The 21,487-nt window shown below is 42.7% G+C and overlaps 1 pseudogene across 1 annotated transcript; it reads left to right on the top strand.

The window, feature by feature from the left end:
* The first annotated feature begins 290 nt into the window (after positions 1 to 290).
* Positions 291 to 20,670, top strand: LOC309533180 (cytochrome P450 2J2-like; annotated as a pseudogene). Its single transcript, XR_014224706.1, has 9 exons — positions 291 to 488; positions 5,497 to 5,659; positions 11,291 to 11,439; positions 11,642 to 11,802; positions 14,454 to 14,630; positions 16,760 to 16,901; positions 17,948 to 18,135; positions 18,612 to 18,753; positions 19,761 to 20,670. The product of XR_014224706.1 is annotated as a cytochrome P450 2J2-like (transcript).
* Positions 20,671 to 21,487: the final 817 nt, after the last annotated feature.

Genomic DNA, 21,487 nt, shown 5'->3' with positions numbered 1-21,487 from the left:
CAACTAGCAAGTGCTCTGTGGAAGTAGCAATTGTACTGCACTGTGGTTTGATTCAACTGCAGGTAGAAGTTTGTTGGCTTTTGCAATTGAAAGGCATTTACTATCCTGGCCTTCATTGCTGGATTAATAATAGCTTGAAAGAGTTCTTACTGAAGGCTTTGACGCCTACATCAGATTCGTACCTTCCCAAGGCACAGGTTACAAGGAGTAGCAATTCCATAAGAGGGAAAGATATCCATATTAAATACCAGAGGACTCTCGGAAGTAGATCACAGTCTCTTGGGAGAAAAAATTAAGGAGAAAGAGACAGCAAGAGAAGGATGGAGGTATGGGCACTTTTGATTGCTCTGCTGGTGCCTCTTCTGATTCTGCACTACCTGAAACAGCTCTGGTCACGCAGGCATTATCCCCCAGGACTTCTCCAGCTTCCTCTCATTGGAGCCATATGGAGGTTTGGATTCAAGATTGATGAAAATACTCTCATTCAGGTACTTATTGCTTCGTAATAACTCAGTCTGATGCCAACAATTCTTTTATCTATTTTCCCCAACAATTGTGATATTTCAGCTTCAACAATAGGATGGGTTAAAATGGTAAATGCCATAAACGTTCATTGTCAGAAGCTGTAAGCAGTACAAATAATAGTAATAATGTAAATAGTATTATTATTAATATTGCAAAGCACAAAACCATATAAAAGTTGAAAATATGCATTAAAACCTACAGATCAAAAATATTTATTGTATACTGGTAAAGTGAGGAAGGAGGGGAGAACACCATCAAAGGAAGAATGCTTTATGAAAATCTTGGAATATGCAGAGATGGCAAAAATTGATAAAAGATACAAATTTATAATCTTTTAAAGAAGATTAGAAAACCTTTCCAGTCTATATAAAAAGTTATTTCCCATATGCAAAGACCACAGTGGGGTTTAAACTGTAAGAAAACAGCAGAATATATTAAGAAACATGTTAGAGAGGATCAAATTAGATAAGATGGAACTTTAAAATGCAATAGTATGTAATTCAAGTTATAAACATTGATATTGGGTGAGTGGGAAATCACTTGTTTTGTTGAATTGGAATATAGTGGTACCGTGGGTTAAGTACTTAATTTGTTCCGGAGGTCCGTTCTTTCTTTTTTTAAAATAATTTTTATTAAATTTCCAGTTAACAAACCAATCATATCACATTAATTCCAAATTATACCAATACATAATAAACTCCAAATATTTAGCGGAATTTAAAATTTTTGTTGGGGGTACCCATGCTTTAAGTTCAAAAAGGGTCCAATCATCTCATATTTCTGCTGCTTTGATGTTCACAAGTCCCATCTTTCCATCTCTTTGTTGTTATCCTTTACAAATCCTGTCTTCCAATCTTCTTGCTGTTATCATTTTTCTTCTTAATAACCTCTGAGTTATCTCCACAAGCGAGTTGAAGCAAACATTATTATAGTCCTGTGTGGATTTTCACGCAGATCCAAAAGTCCTATTCAAACGGCAGGCACCATTTCAGCAGTTCCCATAAAATACAGTCTAAGCGTCTGCTCATTAACTTTCCCAGACCAGTTGCTCCATAAATCAGCCTTTCCAGGGGAGTTCTTGCCAAATCAAACGTAGAATTCAGATATGATAACAGAACAGTGGCTCCCTCCCCCTTTGACTGTAAATCTTGCAACAAAGTCAGTCTCATAATGGCGGTTCCCAATTAGAACTGCGTCATCCAAAAGCCGTTTGTTACCTTTCCAGATCTTCCGCAAAACAGAGCCTTTAGTTGATAATTTCATTTTCACTCAGTTTATTTTCCCATCTTACTTGCTATCAGTAATGTGGCGGTTCTTCTTGGGGAGGGGTTGTTGGGTAAATCATATTGAAAAAGTGAAAAGTTCCCCCTCCTTTCCGATCCGTTTCAACATACCGACATAGTTGTGATTCTTTGATGTAGTCTTCTGTTCAGTCCAACCCGTCACTCAGCTTCTCAGTGGTCGATTTAATTAGCAATCAGTACACCCTTTCCTTCGCTCGAAACATGTGCATTTACTCTTCTCCAATTATTTATCTTGAGCAATGCAACTAGGATCACAATCAGAAGTAGCGTCCAGGAGATCCAAAAACTCACTCGAGGGCTTTCCGTCCAGTGCCCCCACCCCCTCCTTCTTTCGAACTCAGGGGTGATTTATTGGCAACTGCGGATGAGGCAGCATTTTCCTATCCCCTGGGAAAACTCGGGAGGCTAATTTACTCCCATCATTAGTCTCTTAACCTGTCCGTTCTTACCCTGAAACTGTTCTTAACCTGAAGCACCACTTTAGCTAATGGAGCCTCCTGCTGCGGCCGCGCCGCCAGAGCATGATTTCTGTTCTCATCCTGAAGCAAAGTTCTTAACCCTAGGTACTATTTCTAGGTTAGCAGAGTCTGTAACCTGAAGCGTATGTAACCTGAAGTGTGTGTAACCCGAGGTACCACTGTATAATTGTCGAGTAACAAATGTAACTTTCTATATGGAAAATTTCTATATTCCAATTGTTATGTCAGTTGGAACATCATTATTATTATTATTATTATTATTATTATTATTATTATTATTAACCACCCAATAATACGCCCCCACAAAAAAAATCAGATTTCAAAAAGGGCATAGGCCTAGTTTAAAAGGAAGGTTTTGCCAGGTGTACTTCCCTGGCGAGAGCATTCCACAGACGGGGAGTCACTGCAGAGCAGGTCCATTCTTGTGTTGCCACCCTCTGGACCTCTTATGGAGGAGGAACACAAGGAAGGGCCTCAGAAGATGATTTCAGGGTCTGGGTGAGATCATATTGAAAGAGGCGGTCCTTGAGGTATTGTGGTTCTGAGCCATTTAAGGCTTTCTAGGTTAAAACCAGCACTTTGAATTGGGTCCAGAAACTAATTGGTAGCTGCTGCAGCCAGACCAGGAGCGATGTAATCTGCTCTTGTTCCAGTGAGCAACCTGGCCGCTGAATTCTGCACTAGCTGAAGTTTCCAAACTGTCTTCAGAGGCAGCCCTATGTATAACACATTGCAAGTAATCTTACCTTGAGGTTACCAAGGTTAAGAAATGTAACTTTCTATATGAAAAAAGAATAAAATATTATTACAGAAAAAAGACAGACCACAGCATTCATTCACAGCAGCCTCTCAACAGGTACTAACCTCCATGCGCTATTCAATCTTTTTCACTCAAACCAGAAGCACTTATAAAAAACAAACTATAAACTAAAATACCAAAATCTTCTTAAAGGATCTCTGCGGTAAACTAGGGTTGCCATTTTTTACGAAATTGTTGAGCTTTTTCCATTGGGTTGCCATACATCTCAGTGTTCCTGACATTTTGCCGATTCCTGTCAGGACATGTCAGGAATTTTCCTGATGTATGGCAAGCCTACAGTAAGTGCTAATCTCCAGTTAATACTCCCACCAATAATACAAGGCCAGGGCTGTGAAATCAGCTTCAGAAAGTCATTTAGAAAACTGTGAAACTAATGTCACTGGGAAATGAAGTCTTGCTACCACTTACAAGTTGACCCATAGAAAATACAACAACGTTTTATGTTGCCTTGTGTTCCCCCCCCCGGATTTCACATAGCTACCCATGCTGCCATTATCCTACTTTGTATGGTTTTGTGCTTTTCAGTATTAATCAGAATCTTGCCCCTTTATACTAGTTTTAATGTGTGTCGTTCATAGCTGCTGGTTGAAGGGCACTCATCTCCAAAACACATTGTGTAACACAAGAAGCTGAATTAATAAAACAGCTTATCACAGTATGTTCTTGATCTTGTCTTCCTTTTGTTCTACTGCATGTTGCAAAATGGCCTAGAGCAGGTATGTCCAACCTTCAAGAGACTGAGATCTACTCCCACTATAAAAAAAACTGGCGGTGATCTACTAAATTTGTTGAGCTTTTTTAAGGAGCCAAAGCTCTTGAGCTTTCAGGAGGGTTCGGAGGGGCCCCTAGATCTACCACAGACACACCACGATCTTCTAGTAGATCATGATCTACCTGTTGGACATCCCTGGCCTAGAATGCTGTGTACTTCTCCCCTTCCAACAGACGGAAGGGCAACAAGTTCAACTGGCAACGAATCAGGAGCACATCAGCCTTTCTCAGCAGCAGCTCACGTGTAACTAGAGAAGACAAGAGACAAGCAGAACAGACACCTTTCCATTGCCTCCTCCACAAGCATTTACTATTTGTCAGACCATAGTTTAGGTTATTTGTTTGTTTCTTAAATACAATTCTGAGCCTTTTTTCAGCGAAAACTCTTCAAAAAATACAAAATTACTCAACCATCGGATATGAACATATTAACTTTTAAAACATTGGAATTGGTAATAATCTCTAGCCCAGACACAGGGACGCGGACTTATAAAAAATATTGGGGGGGGGGGCCCTGGGAAAGCTCATGAATAATAAATAAGCTCATGAATATGCAAATAAAGTGGCGCCGCCTCCTCGTGAGTGAATAGGGGAGAGCGTTCTGCGCCTATTAATCAGCTCCGGAACAGCTGATATGCGGGAAATGTGGGGCTAGCCGGAGAAGAGAGGGCGAGTCCCCTCCGCTCCGGCCCTAAACCGCTGAAACCACCAGGAGGAAGGAAATTCCCCCCGGCAGTGCCTTGGCAGTGGCGGTGGTGCTGCGAAGCAGCGAGGCAGGAGCCCCCGCCCCCAGGGATTCCCTAATCTCGCGGGGGACGGCCAGGGCTCTCCGACTAGGGCGCGCGGCTGGCTGGCTGGCTGGTGAGGGAGCAGGTGGGGAGGAGGCGGGGGACGGCGGCGGCGCTCTGCTGGAAGGGCGCCCGAGATTATTGGGGGGGCTGAGCCCCCCCCAAAAATTTTTTTGAGGGGGCTCGAGCCCCCTCAGGCCCCATGGAGTCGGCGCCTATGCCCAGACATGTATCATCTTAATTCCTTGCCATAGATTTGCATGGTGGTGATGCTCCTGCTGTGACCCACCATGGGTCTGAAACCTGACCCAGGGCTCTAACCCAGCCTATGCTAACCTGGTACCCTCCAGATGTTTTGGACTACAATGCCCATCTGCCCCAACCACCATGGCCAATAGTCAGGGATGGTGGGAGTTCTAGTTCAAAAGCATCTGGTGGGCTACAGGTTCCACATCCCTGCACACACAAAGATTGTGGCAAGATCATTTTCTGGCAATGACTTGTGCATCTTCTTGTCTGTCGCAGGAGGGATGGTTACTATGAAGTGTCTCTGCTGCTCTGATCCTAGGCAGAGGCAACATGGCTAGGAGGGAGTAAAACAAATGGGTTGGAATCATGGGAGGGAGGGAGGGAGGGAGGAAGGAAGGCGAGGGGGGAGGAGGAGGAGGGGAAAGGATGATAGGAAGAGAACTGCACATAGTGAGAAACTGCAGAGGTTAGGGAGGATGACGTTCTCGTATTAAGTTGAAATATCCAACTGCATTTTTTGAACACATCATTCCTCTCTTCTCTTTTGACCCAAATGGTAGCTGGGAAAGCAACATGGAAATATTTACACCATATGGTTTGGACATCTACCCATTGTAGTACTGTCTGGATTCCAAGCAGTGAAAGAAGCGCTCATTGACCACTCTGAAGAATTAGACGAGTGACCAGAGTCTCTTTTCCTTAGGACTCTGATAAAAGGGAAGGGTAAGTAGTGAAGAATAAGAATTTCTACTGGTATTTTCCCCAGATGAAACTTTTAAAGGGCTGTCCAGAAAAACAGAACAAAGGCTCTCTATTACTGCTGCACACAACGGGAAATGCATTACCTAGGAGCCAACACCTAGGGGCTGAGGTCCTTCAGAGTGGCTAGTTCTCATGCTGTCAAATGACACATTCGTTTGGGTCCATGAAAACCTGGCTTCAGCACATGTGAAGATTTGATTGATTATGACATCTCTAAGAAACACAACACACCGCTTCTCTCAACAAGCTCTTCCAACATGTTTTGGGCATGGACTCATGTGGCAAATATAACATGTGAACTTTGCAATCACATAGTTACTATCATCATTATACATTATGAATTGCTTCTTGCATGTATGTCTCAAGGCAACTTACATAGACATAAAAACAGTTTAAACTATGAATAATCATAGTTTAGAAGTCCCGGGGCCTAAGTAAGTCAGATTATTATTATTATTATTATTATAATATTTTATTAAGTTTTGACAATAAAAGAGTTTTTTTAAAAAAAATAGAAAAGACAAAAAAGATACAAAATTATAAAATACAAAAATACAGACATTACACACAAAAAAAGAAAAGAAAAAATACATATAAAAAGACAAAAATTCCCTCTTTCTTAATTTCTCCTCTTTAGTTAACTTATTTTCCTGTCTCCCTCACGTCTCCCATTTTTGTATCCCTTTTAAAAGTTGGTTCAGCAAATTCATGTCCTGTTAGTCTATCTATTATTAATCCAATCTTGCATTTTACCTTGTTGCTAAAACCCCTGCAATTCATTTCAATGTCATCAACATTCAAAAATTTTACAATATTTCTGCAAATACATTTTAAATTTCCTCCAGTCTTCTTCCACCGACTCCTCTCCCTGGTCTCGGATTCTGCCAGTCATTTCCGCCATCTCCATATAGTCTATTAGTTGCATCTGCCATTCTTCCAAGGTGGGTAGGTCTTGTGTCTTCCAATGCTTTGCGATGAGAATTCTTGCTGCTGCTGTAGCATACATAAAGAAAGTTCTATCCTTCTTTAACATCGATTGGCCAACTATGCCCAGGAGGAAGGCCTCTGGTTTCTTCGGGAAAGTATATTTAAATACCTTTTTCAATTCATTATATATCATTTCCCAGAAAGCCTTGATCCTTGGGCACGTCCACCAAAGATGAAAAAAAGTACCTTCAACTTCTTTACATTTCCAACATTTGTTATCGGGCAAGTGATATATTTTTGCAAGTTTGACTGGAGTCATGTACCACCTGTACATCATTTTCATAATATTCTCTCTTAGGGCATTACATGCCGTGAATTTAATCCCAGTGGTCCACAACTTCTCCCAGTCAGCAAACATAATATTATGTCCTATATCTTGTGCCCATTTTATCATTGCAGATTTTACCGTTTCTTCCTCAGTATTCCATTTCAACAGCAGATTAGACATTCTTGAAAGTATCTTAGCATTGGGTTCTAACAGTTCTGTTTCTAACTTTGATTTTTCCACCTGAAAACCAATTTTGTTATCCAAATTGTAAACCTCTCTTATTTGAAAATAGTGTAACCAGTCTCGCACCTTCTCTTTAAGTTTGTCATAACTCTGCAATTTCAATTTGTCACCTTCCTGTTCTAAAATTTCCCAATATTTTGGCCATTTAGCCTCCATATTGAGTTTTTTCAAAGCTTTCGCCTCCATAGGTGATAGCCACCTTGGGGTTTTACTCTCCAAGAAGTCTTTATACCTTGTCCAGACATTAAACAATGCTTTTCTGACAATATGGTTTTTAAATGCCTTATGTGCTTTTACCTTGCCATACCATAAATATGCATGCCACCCAAATATATTATCAAATCCTTCAAGGTCCAAAACATCTGTATTCTCAAGAAGTAGCCATTCCTTCAGCCAGCAAAAAGCTGCTGACTCATAATAAAGTTTTAAGTCCGGCAGGGCAAACCCCACTCTGTCTTTAACATCAGTAAGAATCTTAAATTTTATTCTGGGCTTTTTGCCCTGCCAGACAAATCTAGATATATCTCTTTGCCACTTCTTGAAGCAATCCATCTTATCAATAATTTGCAGTGTTAAGTCTGTCTCTTTCTGAAATCTCTCTTTCTCTATTGGCTTTCTATATCGGCTCCTGTAATGTCATAACAAGATCATCTGCAAAAGCTTTAAGTTTATATTGTTTAACTCCGACCTGAATACCCTGAATCAAATGGTCCCTTCTGATCATATTTAGCAAAACCTCCAGGACCGAAATAAAAAGTAATGGGGAGATTGGGCAACCTTGTCGTGCTCCTTTCTCTATTTTAAACTCTTCTGTAACCATATTGTTTACAATCAATTTAGCTTTTTGTTCAGAATATATCACACCTATACCATTTTCAAAGTTTTGTCCAACCCCCATCCCCTGGAGATTCTTCTTCATAAAACTCCAGGAAATATTGTCAAAGGCTTTCTACGCATCTATAAAAATCAAGACTGCTTTTGTGTTAAAGTTCACTTGCAGCTTTTCTAAAATGTTAATTATATTCCTCGTATTGTCCGATAGATGTCTTCCAGGGAGAAAGCCAGCCTCGTCTTTATGTATCAGCTCTGCCAAAACTTTTTTCAGTCTTCTAGCCAAAATGTCTGCAAAGATTTTGTAATCCACATTAAGTAGAGATAGGGGCGATAGTTCTTAAGTTGTGTCTTTTCAGACTCAGTTTTCGGTATAAGTGTGATATACGCTTCTTTCCATGTCTCCGGTGCCTTTTCCCCCTCCATAATTTCATTGCAAACCTCCTTTAGTGGTTGAATTAAATAGTCTTTCAAAGTTCTGTAGTACTTGGAGGTTAGTCCATCAGGCCCTGGAGATTTGCCCAGTTGCATATTCTGAATCACGCCTTCAGAAGGGCTCCTCCAGAAAACGTTTTTTAATTGCACATTCATAATGATTTGTGCTCATAATACTTTCAAGGTGGTTATATCCAACTCCATTGTCAATACTATTTATGCCTGCAAAGATTTTGAGGTGATCATACAGTTTCCTTTCCATTCTGTCACATCCTTTAACTTTCTGCTGAAAACTACAAATGCACAAACTTATTTTTGTCCCACTTTCATTGCAGTATAGTTTCCCCAGACAGAAATAATGCAGTAGTGTTCAGGCAGCGTTGCAGAAGAATTAACAAAGCAGAATATATCCACCATTGATGCATTACATCTTGTCAAGAATATGGTGCAGAATTCACCCTCAGTAAAAATCCCAAACCTGTCTAGTTGGACCAGTAGAAGTAGTAACTGGTTGACACCACACATTATAGCCTTAAAAACAGTGTCGAAAAATTGGCTGAATTGGGTTTATTTGGTTTTCCATACTTTTTTATTGAAACTTTTCAGCAACACTAACTAAACATACAAAAAAGTAAAAGAGAGAAAGAAATGCCAAGCCCTGTCTCAAAGGTAGATTTTATAGGCGAAGGGGATCGAGATATGGATATGCTCGTACCCCTTCCGATATGCGCCTCATCCCGAGGGACGAGGGTAGGGTGAGCAAGGATTACTCACCTCCGTCACTGGTGCTGTGCATTGCCAGGTCTATAGGCAACAAAACCGCCACCCTGCGAGATTTCTTTACCTCGCAGGGGGTCGACCTGGCTTGTGTGACGGAGACCTGGGTGCACAAAGATCCTGTGGAGGGGGCGGAACGATATGGGATTGGGGGGGCAACTCCCATCTCTTGTGGGGGTGCAATTACTGCCAGCACCGTAGGTTAAGAGTTTGGGTGTAATCTTCGACACCTGCCTTTCCATGGAGGTGCAGATTGCAGCCATAACAAAGGCGGCATTTTTCCATCTCCGCCAAGCTAAGCAGTTGGCTCCTTACCTCTCTCGCCCTGACCTAGCCACTGTGATCCACACGACGGTTACCTCCAGACTGGATTATTGTAACTCGCTCTACGTGGGGCTGCCCTTGAGACTGACCCAGAAACTCCAGCGGGTGCAGAATGCTGCAGCGAGACTCCTTACGGGGTCCTCGCTGAGAGATCACATTCACCTGGTGCTATACCAGCTGCACTGGCTCCCGGTGGAGTACAGGATTAGGTTTAAGGTGCTGGTTTTAACCTTTAAAGCCCTATACGGCCTAGGACCCTCGTACCTATGGGACCGACTCTCCTGGTATGTCCCACAGAGAAACCTACGGTCTTCAAATAAAAACATCTTGAAGTTCCCAGGCCACAGAGAGGTTAGGCTGGCCTCAACTAGAGCCAGGGCTTTTTCGGCTGTGGCTCCGCTCTGTCACAAGAGACTAGGGCCCTGCGGGACTTGACATCTTTCCGCAGGGCCTGCAAGATAGAGCTGTTCCAGCAGGCTTTGGCCAGGGCACAGCCTGACTCCCTCCTTCGGCAATCTTCGCGGAGCTCTGGCCCAATGGTTGCCAGTGGTTTGCTTTGAATTAATTTTATAATGAATGATTTTAGAGTGTTGTGTTGTACTGTTGTACTGTTTTATTGTTGTTAGCCGCCCTGAGCCCGGCTTCGGCTGGGGAAGGCGGGATATAAATAATAATAATAATAATAATAATAATAATAATAATAATAATAATTTCTTTTTTCACACAAAAGGGAGTGGACCCTCCCAGCTCTCACCTGGCTGCTTCCCTTTCTTCCCCCAGTCTCCCACCCTGGGAGATCTTTCCTTCTCTGCCTCTCACACAGGGTCTTTCACCAGCCGGCAATCACCTTCAAGTGTGTACCCAATAGTCCTCCTCCATTCCAGTATGGTGACTTTATCTCCCAAAAAATTCCAACCATTCCTCCATGGTTTTTTTTTTAATAAAAAAACAAATTCTTCATTTCTATTTAAACAGGAATCTCTGCACTGTAGTCATATACAGTGGTACCTCAGGTTAAGTGTTTAATTCGTTCCGGAGGTCCGTACTTAACCTGAAACTGTTCTTAACCTGAAGCACCACTTTAGCTAATGGGGCCGCCTGCTGCTGCCGCGCCGCCAGAGCCCGATTTCTGTTCTCATCCTGAAGCAAAGTTCTTAACCTGAAACACTATTTTTGGGTTAGCGGAGTCTGTAACCTGAAAGGTAAAACTGTACAATATTAAAAAATAACCCATAGTTATTTACTTGTTGTATATTCATTATTTTACACCCAGTTTTATATCTTGTGATCCCATTTCCTGTAGGCAATGATTTTCCATCCTAATTTAGCAAGAGAGAAAGAAAAAAGCTCCTTCCATTTCCACCACTTCCATTCTTTTCCAAAAAGCATCACCAGAAGCTTGATAGATAGAAGTGAAATTTGATCGTGATGGCCTTCCATGGAAACATCTAAACTTGTCGACATCACACTGTATCAGATACCAGATTTCTCTTCAAAAATCAAAATGGTAGAGCTGTCGAGAAATCTCACTTTTTGCTGATACTGTAAAGTGCGGGTGCATGTGACGTCATTCTGAGCGTCTGCACATGTGTGAGCAGCAAAACCCTGAAGTAACCTGTTCCGTTACTTCCGGGTCACCGTGGGAGGCAACCTGAAAAGATTTAAGATTTAACCCGAAGCGACTTTAACCCGAGGTATGATTGTTATTTCTCAATGATTTTCCATAGGTATTGCATTATCAAATGGTCACACCTGGAGGCAACAGAGACGCTTTGTTGTAGTCACTCTGCAGAAGCTGTGGCGGGAAAAGAAAGGCATGGAGCACCAAGTAGCAGAGGAGGCCCATCAGCTCATGGAAGTTTTGCACGTTCAAAGGGTATGCGATGCTAAGTGATGGTGCTGAGCTGGCATATGGAGATATATTTGTGTCCTACCTCTGTCCATTTTAGAAAGGAATGTGATATGCTTTTCTTGGTTCCTAATGGAGATCCCAGCAATTTCTCTTGACCACCATGAACTCCCACTCTCAGTATGAACTGGACCAGCTGAGCTAACATTAGTATAACTTTATTTTGCAGGACAGCCACTTGACCCCTCCATGCCCATCACTACTTCAGTCTCCAACGTGATATGTGCTGTGGCTTTTGGGCACCGGTTTGCTCTTGAAGATGAACGATTCCAGAAGCTGTTAGAAGCCATAGAATTTATCCTACAATTTGTATGTAGCTTTGGTTATGCTGTGAGTAGTCATTTCCTTTAATACCTCCCAAGGGCTTTAATACCACAAATCAATATTCTGATAGAGGGTTGGAGAAGTGAGATCAGGTTTAAATTGATCTGAGATAAGGGCCACTTACTATCTCACAGCCTGATCCATTGCTCATGATTATCATTGAGATAAAAAACACACCAAAACCCCCCATAAAAAAATAAGAAAAGAAGACTTTGTCCACCACAGGAGACTCTTTAGAGGGAAGATGGGACAAAAATGGAAAAATGACCTTGAGAACAGATCATATAGAGCCCACCAAAGGGAACAGGGTGAACAAAATAATCTTCTCAAGAAGGGAATTACATAGTTTTGTTGCCATCATAGAAAACTAAATGTGTCTACTCTATACCCACCTAGCAGTGGCAATCATGGTGAGGCCCCTGCAGCCACCACTTGGCTGGAATTTTTTTTTAATGAAAGAGAGACCAGCAACTCAAGCACTATCGCTATTGCTGAGGAAAGCAGCCCCCTTCTGCTAAACCCTTTCCTCAAATTTAAGTTCAGTTCTCCACATTTCTACATCCATTCCTAATCTGTAAAAAAAATTAAAAAGTACTCATGAAACTTACCGTACTTGAATTCCCCCCCATCCCTATTCTCCACCCACCTCCAAGTACCACAAATGGGCACTAACTTGTTCCAGGAGAGGTCCTGAGATAGTGAATCATAGAATCATAGAATCATAGAATCATAGAGTTGGAAGAGACCACAAGGGCCATCGAGTCCAACCCCCTGCCAAGCAGGAAACACCATCAGAGCACTCCTGACATATGGTTGTCAAGCCTCTGCTTAAAGACCTCCAAAGTAGGAGACTCCACCACACTCCTTGGCAGCAAATTCCACTGTCGAACAGCTCTTACTGTCAGGAAGTTCTTCCTAATGTTTAGGTGGAATCTTCTTTCTTGTAGTTTGGATCCATTGCTCCGTGTCCGCTTCTCCGGAGCAGCAGAAAACAACCTTTCTCCCTCCTCTATGTGACATCCTTTTATATATTTGAACATGGCTATCATATCACCCCTTAACCTCCTCTTCTCCAGGCTAAACATGCCCAGCTCCCTTAGCCGTTCCTCATAAGGCATCGTTTCCAGGCCTTTGACCATTTTGGTTGCCCTCCTCTGGACACGTTCCAGTTTGTCAGTGTCCTTCTTGAATTGTGGTGCCCAGAACTGGACACAGTACTCCAGGTGTGGTCTGACCAGAGCAGAATACAGTGGCACTATTACTTCCCTTGATCTAGATGCTATACTCCTATTGATGCAGCCCAGAATTGCATTGGCTTTTTTAGCTGCCGCGTCACACTGTTGGCTCATGTCAAGTTTGTGGTCAACCAAGACTCCTAGATCCTTTTCACATGTACTGCTCTCAAGCCAGGTGTCACCCATCTTGTATTTGTGCCTCTCATTTTTTTTGCCCAAGTGCAATACTTTACATTTCTCCCTGTTAAAATTCATCTTGTTTATTTTTGCCCAGTTCTCTAATCTGTCAAGGTCGTTTTGAAGTGTGATCCTGTCCTCTGGGGTGTTAGCCACCCCTCCCAGTTTGGTGTCATCTGCAAATTTGATCAGGATGCCCTTGAGTCCATCATCCAAGTCGTTGATAAAGATGTTGAATAAGACCGGGCCCAAGACAGAACCCTGTGGCACCCCACTAGTCACTCTTCTCCAGGATGAAGAGGAACCATTGATGAGCACCCTTTGGGTTCGGTCAGTCAGCCAGTTACAAATCCACTGAGTGGTAGCATAGTCAAGACCGCATTTTACCAGCTTCTTTACAAGAGTATCATGGGGCACCTTGTCAAATGCCTTGCTGAAATCAAGGTAGGCTACATCCACTGCGTTCCCTTCATCTACCAGGCTTGTAATTCTGTCAAAAAACGAGATCAGGTTAGTCTGACATGACTTATTTTTCAGAAATCCATGCTGACTATTGGTGATCACAGCATTCCTTTCTAGGTGCTCACAGACTGTTTGCTTAATGATCTGCTCCAGAATCTTCCCTGCTATTGATGTCAGACTGACTGGGCGGTAATTATTTGGGTCCTCTCTTTTCCCCTTTTTGAAAATAGGGACAACATTTGCCCTCCTCCAGTCTGCCGGGACTTCGCCTGTTCTCCAGGAATTCTCAAAGATGACTGCCAGTGGTTCTGAGATCACATCTGCCAGTTCTTTTAATACTCTTGGATGCAGTTCATCTGGCCCTGGAGACTTGAATACATCTAAACTAGCCAAATATTCTTGTACTATCTCCTTAGTTATTCTGGGCTGTGTTTCCTTTGCTGAATCATTTGCTCCAAATTCTTCAGGTCGGGCATTGTTTTCTTTATCGGAGAAGACTGAGGCAAAGAGTGCCCAGTTTTGAAATTATGCCGGGGAGCTGGAAAAATATTTTGAGCCATACTTTTCTTTCACATTTTCAGCTAGGGATAATTCACAGAATCCAATCATTGTGGGATTCCAGAGAAGCTATAGGCACCTTCCTTCTTCTTAGTGAGACTCAAACTAATATGCTAGCCCTGAAGAATAATGCAGATCATGTTTTTTAAGTGCAATTCCAAAGCACAAATGGTTTGAACAAGCTTCCTCATGGTAATGGCAGCATTTCTGCTATCTTTCCTTTAGCTTTATGAAATGCTCCCATGGCTCATGAAACATCTCCCAGGGCCCCACAAGAAGGCCTTGTCCTGCTCAGAGATGGTGCTTTCATTTGCAAAGGAGGAGATAGAGAAGCATAAGGAGAATCAGTCCCTGTATGAGCCACAGGATCTCATTGATTTCTATCTACTTCAGATGGAGAAAGTAAGTATCTGCTTGAAAGCGAATGCTGCTCATCCAAGGAATCATTATATTCCATGTTATGAGTGAACAGGGAGAGGAGCTGAGGGAAGTCTGGGGGTGGGGGGTGGGAGGGCTGGTTTTCTTTTCGGGGAGGGGAAATTGTTATGTTGAAATCTTTAATACAAAATAAAAAAATAAATATAAGTGAATACTAATCTCTTGCCAGGACACCAATACCTCTCTCTGCCCCACCCCCCCAATTCCCTCATAGTCATTTTAATTGCTAAAGTGAGTTGACATCCTTCCATGGGCATCTACTAAAATAGCTAGGAAAGGATAGATATTTTCATGTACAAATGTGAATGCGAATGAGTATCTGCTTCAAAACTGTAGGCAGCTCATTCAAGGAATCATTATATTCCCTGTTATATGTGAATACTAATCCCTTGCCTGGAAACCAGTACAGTGGTACCTTGGTTCTCAAACTTAATCCGTTCCAGAAGTCTGTTCCAAAATCAAAGTGTTCCGAAACTGAGGCATGCTTTCCCATAGAAAGTAATGGAAAACGAATTCATTCCAGACTTCATGACACTTCAATCGGAAATGGAAGGCTTTGATTACAATGGGGGGGGCACAAATTAGCAGCGCAACAGTGAAAATGGAAGCTCAGGAGCACATTCAGCTTCCAAAGCAAAGTTCGTAAACTGAAACATTGACTTCCAGGTTTGCAGCATTCAAGTTCCAAGTTGTTCGGGAACTAAGCTGTTCGAAAACCAAGGTACCACTGTGTCTTTTTTTCTGAATCTCAGTTGAAAATCACATTGAGTTCCCTCCAAATATTTCTCATAGTCAATTTAGTTGCTCAAGTGGGTTGACATCCATCCATAAGCAAATATAGAAATGTCTAGGAAATGTGAGTGTAAAGGAGTGGAAACTTAAGTGTATTATGGGGTCTTGCTTTGGAGCATTTTTTTGGATTGATGTTTGTTTATCTGACATTCAAATGTGGACTGAGAAAACAGAAAATCCAAAACAAAATATTCTTAAACTAAACTGAGGATGCCTCCATGAAGTTTTAAATTTATTTTTCTGTCAAACGAGTGTGTTGGTAATAGTAGCCTGTTGGTTTTCGGTGAGTTTACCAGAAGTCTGGTAGGGACTTCTGACAGGAGCGTTACAATATTGTTTTTGATAGCGAAGCCTACCTCATTTATTTGACCTTCTTGTTCCGATAGACCTTTCCAGAAGAATGTGTAGCCTCCTTTTTCTTCCTTCAGTTGTCCCTTGCCTGCTCTTTGAGTCTCTTGAAGCACTGCAATATTGATGTTAAAATGTCACATCTCTCTTGCAATGATGGCAGTTCAGTGTTCAGGATGCTCATTATCTGTGTTATATCTGTCCATATATTCCATGTTCCAAAGTTCAATTGTCTTTTACCACCGCTGGGTGGTGACCCCACTGGGCGTGGTAATCCAGTCAGGGAAAAAGAGAGGCAGACTATGTTTAGGGCACCTTTTCTAGCCCCTCCCCCTTTTTGGAGTGAGCAGAGTAGATCCTAAAAAGGGCTGCTCAGTCATGGATACAGCCGCTGAGCTGCTCAACTGCCTTGTTCCTTGAGTCAGAATGACTGAATCTGTATCCAAAGCCCATGTGCTGTTTCATGACTAAGGGCTTCCACATTTCACAATCCTGCCCCTGTTACCATATGCTGATCAGCATGGAACTTTGGGTGTTTGGGTTTGGGATTGGTTTTTTGGAAGACGCCTGTACGTGAATTTGTTTTAGGTCTGTAGATCAGTGCACACTGACCAATGAACAGTCTTCGCAGTAAGGCTCTGTTCTCACGGCATGAGTTGTCATGGCGACCGGTAAATTCCGTTGTAACATACAGCTTGTTATCACCCGCCTCTTCTGCCGTTGATGACTTCTTGGATCATTCTTTGATCCAGCGAGTGAGGGCAGCAACAGCGGGGGTGGGGTGGGGGTGGCAGCAGCTTCCCATTTCACCTTAGGCATTATAAGAGGATACCCCACCTCTCATGAAGCATGTGTGGGTGGTATGGTAATAAGTGGGGGAAGGAAGATAAAGTGCTGAAGGACAGAATGTAATGCATGTAAATGACATGTCATTTCCCTATTTTCAACACCAGAGCAGGAATGACCCAGAGTCCACCTATGATGAAGAAAACTTGGCCCAGTGCATTTTTGACCTCTTTGTAGGAGGGTCGGACACAAGTACGTGTTCTCTGAAATGGGCACTTCTCCTCCTGGCAAGTCATCCAGATATCCAAGGTGAGAGAGGAGAGCCAGGGCTTCTCTTGACCACTAGGGTGGAGCATAGTTCTTTAAAGGTTTCATAAGGAAGCCTACAATAGTAGGGTTGGAAGGGACCCCAAGGGTCTTCTAATACAACCCCCTGCAATGCAGGAATCAACGCATTCCCCCCTCCAGTTTGATACCATACCACAACTTGTTTTGTTTTGCAAATCTGCTAGCAGTTTCTTTATGCAGCAAATGTACAAGAATGCCCCTGCTGTGAGATAAGTGACTGAGCCTCATTCCTGCCTCTCCGTGCTCCATTACATGAGGGATGCGGGTGGCACTGTGGTCTAAAGCACTGAGCCTCTAGGGATTGCTGATTAGAAGGTTGGCAGTTTGAATCCATAAGACAGGAGAGCTCCTGTTGCTCTGTCCCAGCTTCTGCCAACATAGCAGTTCAATAGCATGCCACTGTTAGTAAACAGGTAGTGCTGCGGTGGGAAGGTAATCAGTATTTCTGTGTGCTCTGGCACTCATCATGGTGTCCAGTTGTGCCAGAAGTGGTTTAGTCATGCTGGCCACATGACCCGGAATGCTGTCTGTGGATAAACACCAGCTCCCTAGGCCTGAAAGCGAGATGAGCAAAGCACCCCATAGTCTCCTTTGATTGGACTTAACCTTCTAGGGGTCCTTTACCTTTACCTTTATATGAGTGATGCTAGCCAAAGATCAGATGAGGAAATGAGTATTAGTGAAACTAAGTAGGAAATATTGAGGGCTGGGGGTGGAGAATGAATATATGACAGCCTTTGATCCCAGCCCTTCAGCAAATCCAGCCAGCTCTGGTAACCAGAAACAACTGTGATGAGCTTCACTTTCAGCCTTTTCACACCTGGGATCTAGAGTGGGGAAGAACCATGTACACAGATGAGCTCTTTGGAGGACCAGGTGACCTAAAAATGCAAGAAACTGGGACTCATTCACAGAGATTTATGGAATATGTTCAAGGGAATTAAATGTCCATCTGAAATAGAATGCAGTATTCACAATAAAACTTCTGTTTCCATCATTCTCTTCAGATAAAATGCACAAGGAAATAGAAGATGTCATAGGTTCTGCTCACTCAATCTGCTATCAAGACAAGAAGAAACTGCCCTACACCAATGCTGTGATTCATGAAATACAGCACTTTAAATACGTCAGTTTTTGGGGGTTCCCTAGGCAATGTACAAAGGATTTCAAGCTGCGTGGTTTTCTCATTCCCAAGGTATAACAGTGTGGTATAGCTGCACTCCTGTAGCCCAAGAGCAAAGAGCAGCAGAAGGTTTCATATTGAGAGATGCAGCCAGCCATACAGGAAGTTCCTGTCTATTCAAAAATCTGAAGAGCAAGAGCAGGAGCTCCATCTGCAGACATGTTTCACCATCAGCTAGTGCCATTCCATGGGGCAATTGGGGCAGGGGAGGAGCATGTAGTGGCCAGAAGTCTCCGCCTGGTTGTGAGCTTTCATTTTAAAAGAGGTGGGGGAAAGTCCCCTTGTGTTCCTGCCTGTACAGAAAGTTTTTACAGTGATGAATACAAAGCCACCCACCAAAATAATAATAATAATAATAATAATAATAATAATAATAATAATAATAATTCAGATCAGTCTCTGAAATGATTAGTCTTGGGATAGTGTGGGACAATAAAAAAAAAGCATTGATGTGAATGCATTCCAAGTCACTTGTTTCTTATTTGCAGGGGACTATTATTGTTCCCGATCTGCGCTCTGTTCTTCTTGATCCAACACGATGGGAGACACCTGCAGAGTTCAACCCAAATCATTTTTTGGACAAGGATGGACAATTCGTGAACAGAGAAAAATATCTGCCATTTGGTGCAGGTAAACGCAGAAGTCCAAGCTATGTTGTGATCTGTCGATGTGCTTACTGGTCTGCTTCCAGGAAATGACATCAGCAGCAGCACAGGAGGGAGTGGGCCAGAGCAGAAGGAGCATCTTTCTAGCTGGAGTGGCACTGCTGGTCAGCAGAATGGGGCAGGGCACTGGCAAGTTAAGGGGATCTCTAGGTTGGTGGTTTGGGAACCACACATGCACATACACTTATGTGGTCTCCATCTGCACCTCCCTACATTTGCCACCCCTGCCCTGTCCCTGAGAGAGGCAGCACTGCCAGCACCAGGATAGTGCTGTTCCCTGTCACACATCACCACTGCAAGCCACCCAACTTCTCTTCAGGCAGCAATGCTAGTTCCTACCAAGGTGAAGTAAACCTGGCAGGAGAGTTTGCTCCAAGGTCTTAACCCCTTTCTGCATTGCTGATTTGGGCAGTTGACCAAAGTTTTCCTTTCATTTTTTAAAATCAAGTTTTATTAAAAAGCTTTATACATAAGACACAAAAAACATCATACTAATCTAAAAGGGAAAATAGAAAAAAGATTAGGAAAGAAAAAATAGAAAAGAAATAAAGGAAATTACAGAGTCCTCTATCAAAATCAAATCTTCACCCTTATTCTGCACACAGAAAAGTGAGCCCTCCCAGTTCTCACTGGGAGCTAGACCCTCTTACACTGGCTTCTAGCCCTGGGAGATGCTCTCTGCCCTGCACCTCCCACAGGACCCTTCATCTTCAATCCATCCTCTTCCTGAATGTATCTTCCTTGATATGAGATTGGGAACTTCAAATTACAGAACAAAACATAAGTATAGCAAGAAGAAAGAAAGGTTAGCACTGACCAGGCTAGAAAACTGACAGCAGCCTTGATGTTTTCCGTATCCTAACTATGTCTATTTTGCCAAAGTGTTATGCAGAATGCTTATAGCTACAAAGCAAAGAACATGGGAAAGTAAATTATTGCTCACTTACTGACTTCTTCTTGTCTCCTCCTCAGGGTCTCGCATATGTTTGGGAATGCAGATGGCAAAGATCGAAATATTCATCTTCCTGACCAGCCTGCTGAGGGCATTCAGTTTTCAGTTGCCAGAAGGAGTCAAAGAGTTCAATCAAGAGGCTATAATAGGGATTATAGCACATCCCCATCCTTATAAACTCTGTGCAGTTCCCCGATGCAGCACATAAGAAGATAGGAAAATGTTAGGGGCTGCACCCCTGCTTCCTGCACTCGGTGACCCCTTGGCCACTCCTGACACATGAACCCCCTAGCATTTCCCCTTCCCTTCCCATCTCATCCCATGCAGCTACTGAGGTCTCTTTTCACCTTCGCAGCTCCATTTCTGAAGCCACTTCTCTCTTATCTTCTGCAGCTCTGCTTTGCATATGTTTTCCCCTTCACCCCATCTCCTCCTTGTCTTCAGGCCCTTTCATGCCCCTGCTTTCATCTTCATCCCTCTCCCAATGCCTCCTTACTCCCTCCTTTTTGACAACTTCCCTTTGCATCCCCATTCTTACTCTTGCTCCCTTTTCTCCTCCCCCTCCCCTTCCTTTTCTCAAATCTCCCTTACACACACATTCCCACACCTCCTCCTCTCTCCCTCTTCTGCAGCCCCCTTCTAACACCCCCCATGCTATGTTATTGTATCTTTACGATGAGTAATCTCTTAAGAGCAAGGCTATCAGCTTCTCCAGTTGAAGAATGTTAAGTTTCTTTGATGGATACTGTACATGTGTGCTTGTTAATAAAATATCTCTCTAAATCACTACATTGAACCCGGAACCTGGAACGCGGACCACACAAGGTATCAGGAGTGAAATAGGTTGTGTGGAGGCACTATGCAATATTTGAAGGCTTCACATCCTTTATCCCAGTTAAGGAACGGAAGGGGGAAAAGTTTGAAACAGACGTTCCCTTACTTCCACTAGCCTTTCTTTCAATGGCAGAAGTTTGAGTAAAATGGAGATGGTGGAAAACTGAGATAACTGTGGCTTTAGGAATAATGGAGGGATGGAGGAACACTGAGCAATTGGTGTGTTTGTATGTGTATGTGTGTTTGTATATATAACATTTTAACAAGGGGAAACAGCAGAGATGGGTACGGAAGCAACCACCCAAAAGCTAAGAAAACAGAAGAATGAAATGGAAAGTGGAATTAAAGAGGACAAAGAGACTTTGGAAAACAATATGGATGAAGGATTGCCAGAACAGAAGGATGAAATGGTGGAGGTGGAGGCAACAGATGGTGTAATGAAGAAGTCCTTCACAAAAGGTGACTAGAGGACTGAAACCGCCAAATGGCGGTGTTGTGACGTTGGAGGAGTGGAAGGAAGCCACCGATGAAGAGATGAAGAGACATCAATTAGATGTTGGGGGCTCCTACTCCTTTTAACTTTTTAAACTTTTTAATCTTTTAACCCTCTTCTTATCAAAAGTTTGGCAACCTGGGGTTTTATATCAGACAACTTGTGAAGTTGGCACTGTAAATTAGATCTAACAAAGTTGAACAGCTTAACAGCCGCTGCCCAGCCTATTTCAAGGACTCATAACTCTAAACAATTTAATTAATCTTATGAACTTTTTCCGAACTGACTCTGACTCAGGCTTTGACTCGGCATTTTAAATGAACTAAGGGAGGTGAAACTGTGTTGCAGGAGTGTTCCGCTTGTGCTTGCCTTTGCCCTCTTGGCTTGTGGGCCCAACTGTGCTGTGTGCCTGCTCTGTCT

The sequence above is a fragment of the Podarcis vaucheri genome (genome assembly GCF_965113315.1).
Source record: "Podarcis vaucheri genome assembly, chromosome: 5".
NCBI classification, from domain to species: domain Eukaryota; kingdom Metazoa; phylum Chordata; class Lepidosauria; order Squamata; family Lacertidae; genus Podarcis; species Podarcis vaucheri.
The sequence above is the reverse complement of the archived record's forward strand: the minus strand, read 5'-3'. Positions and strand labels throughout refer to the sequence as shown.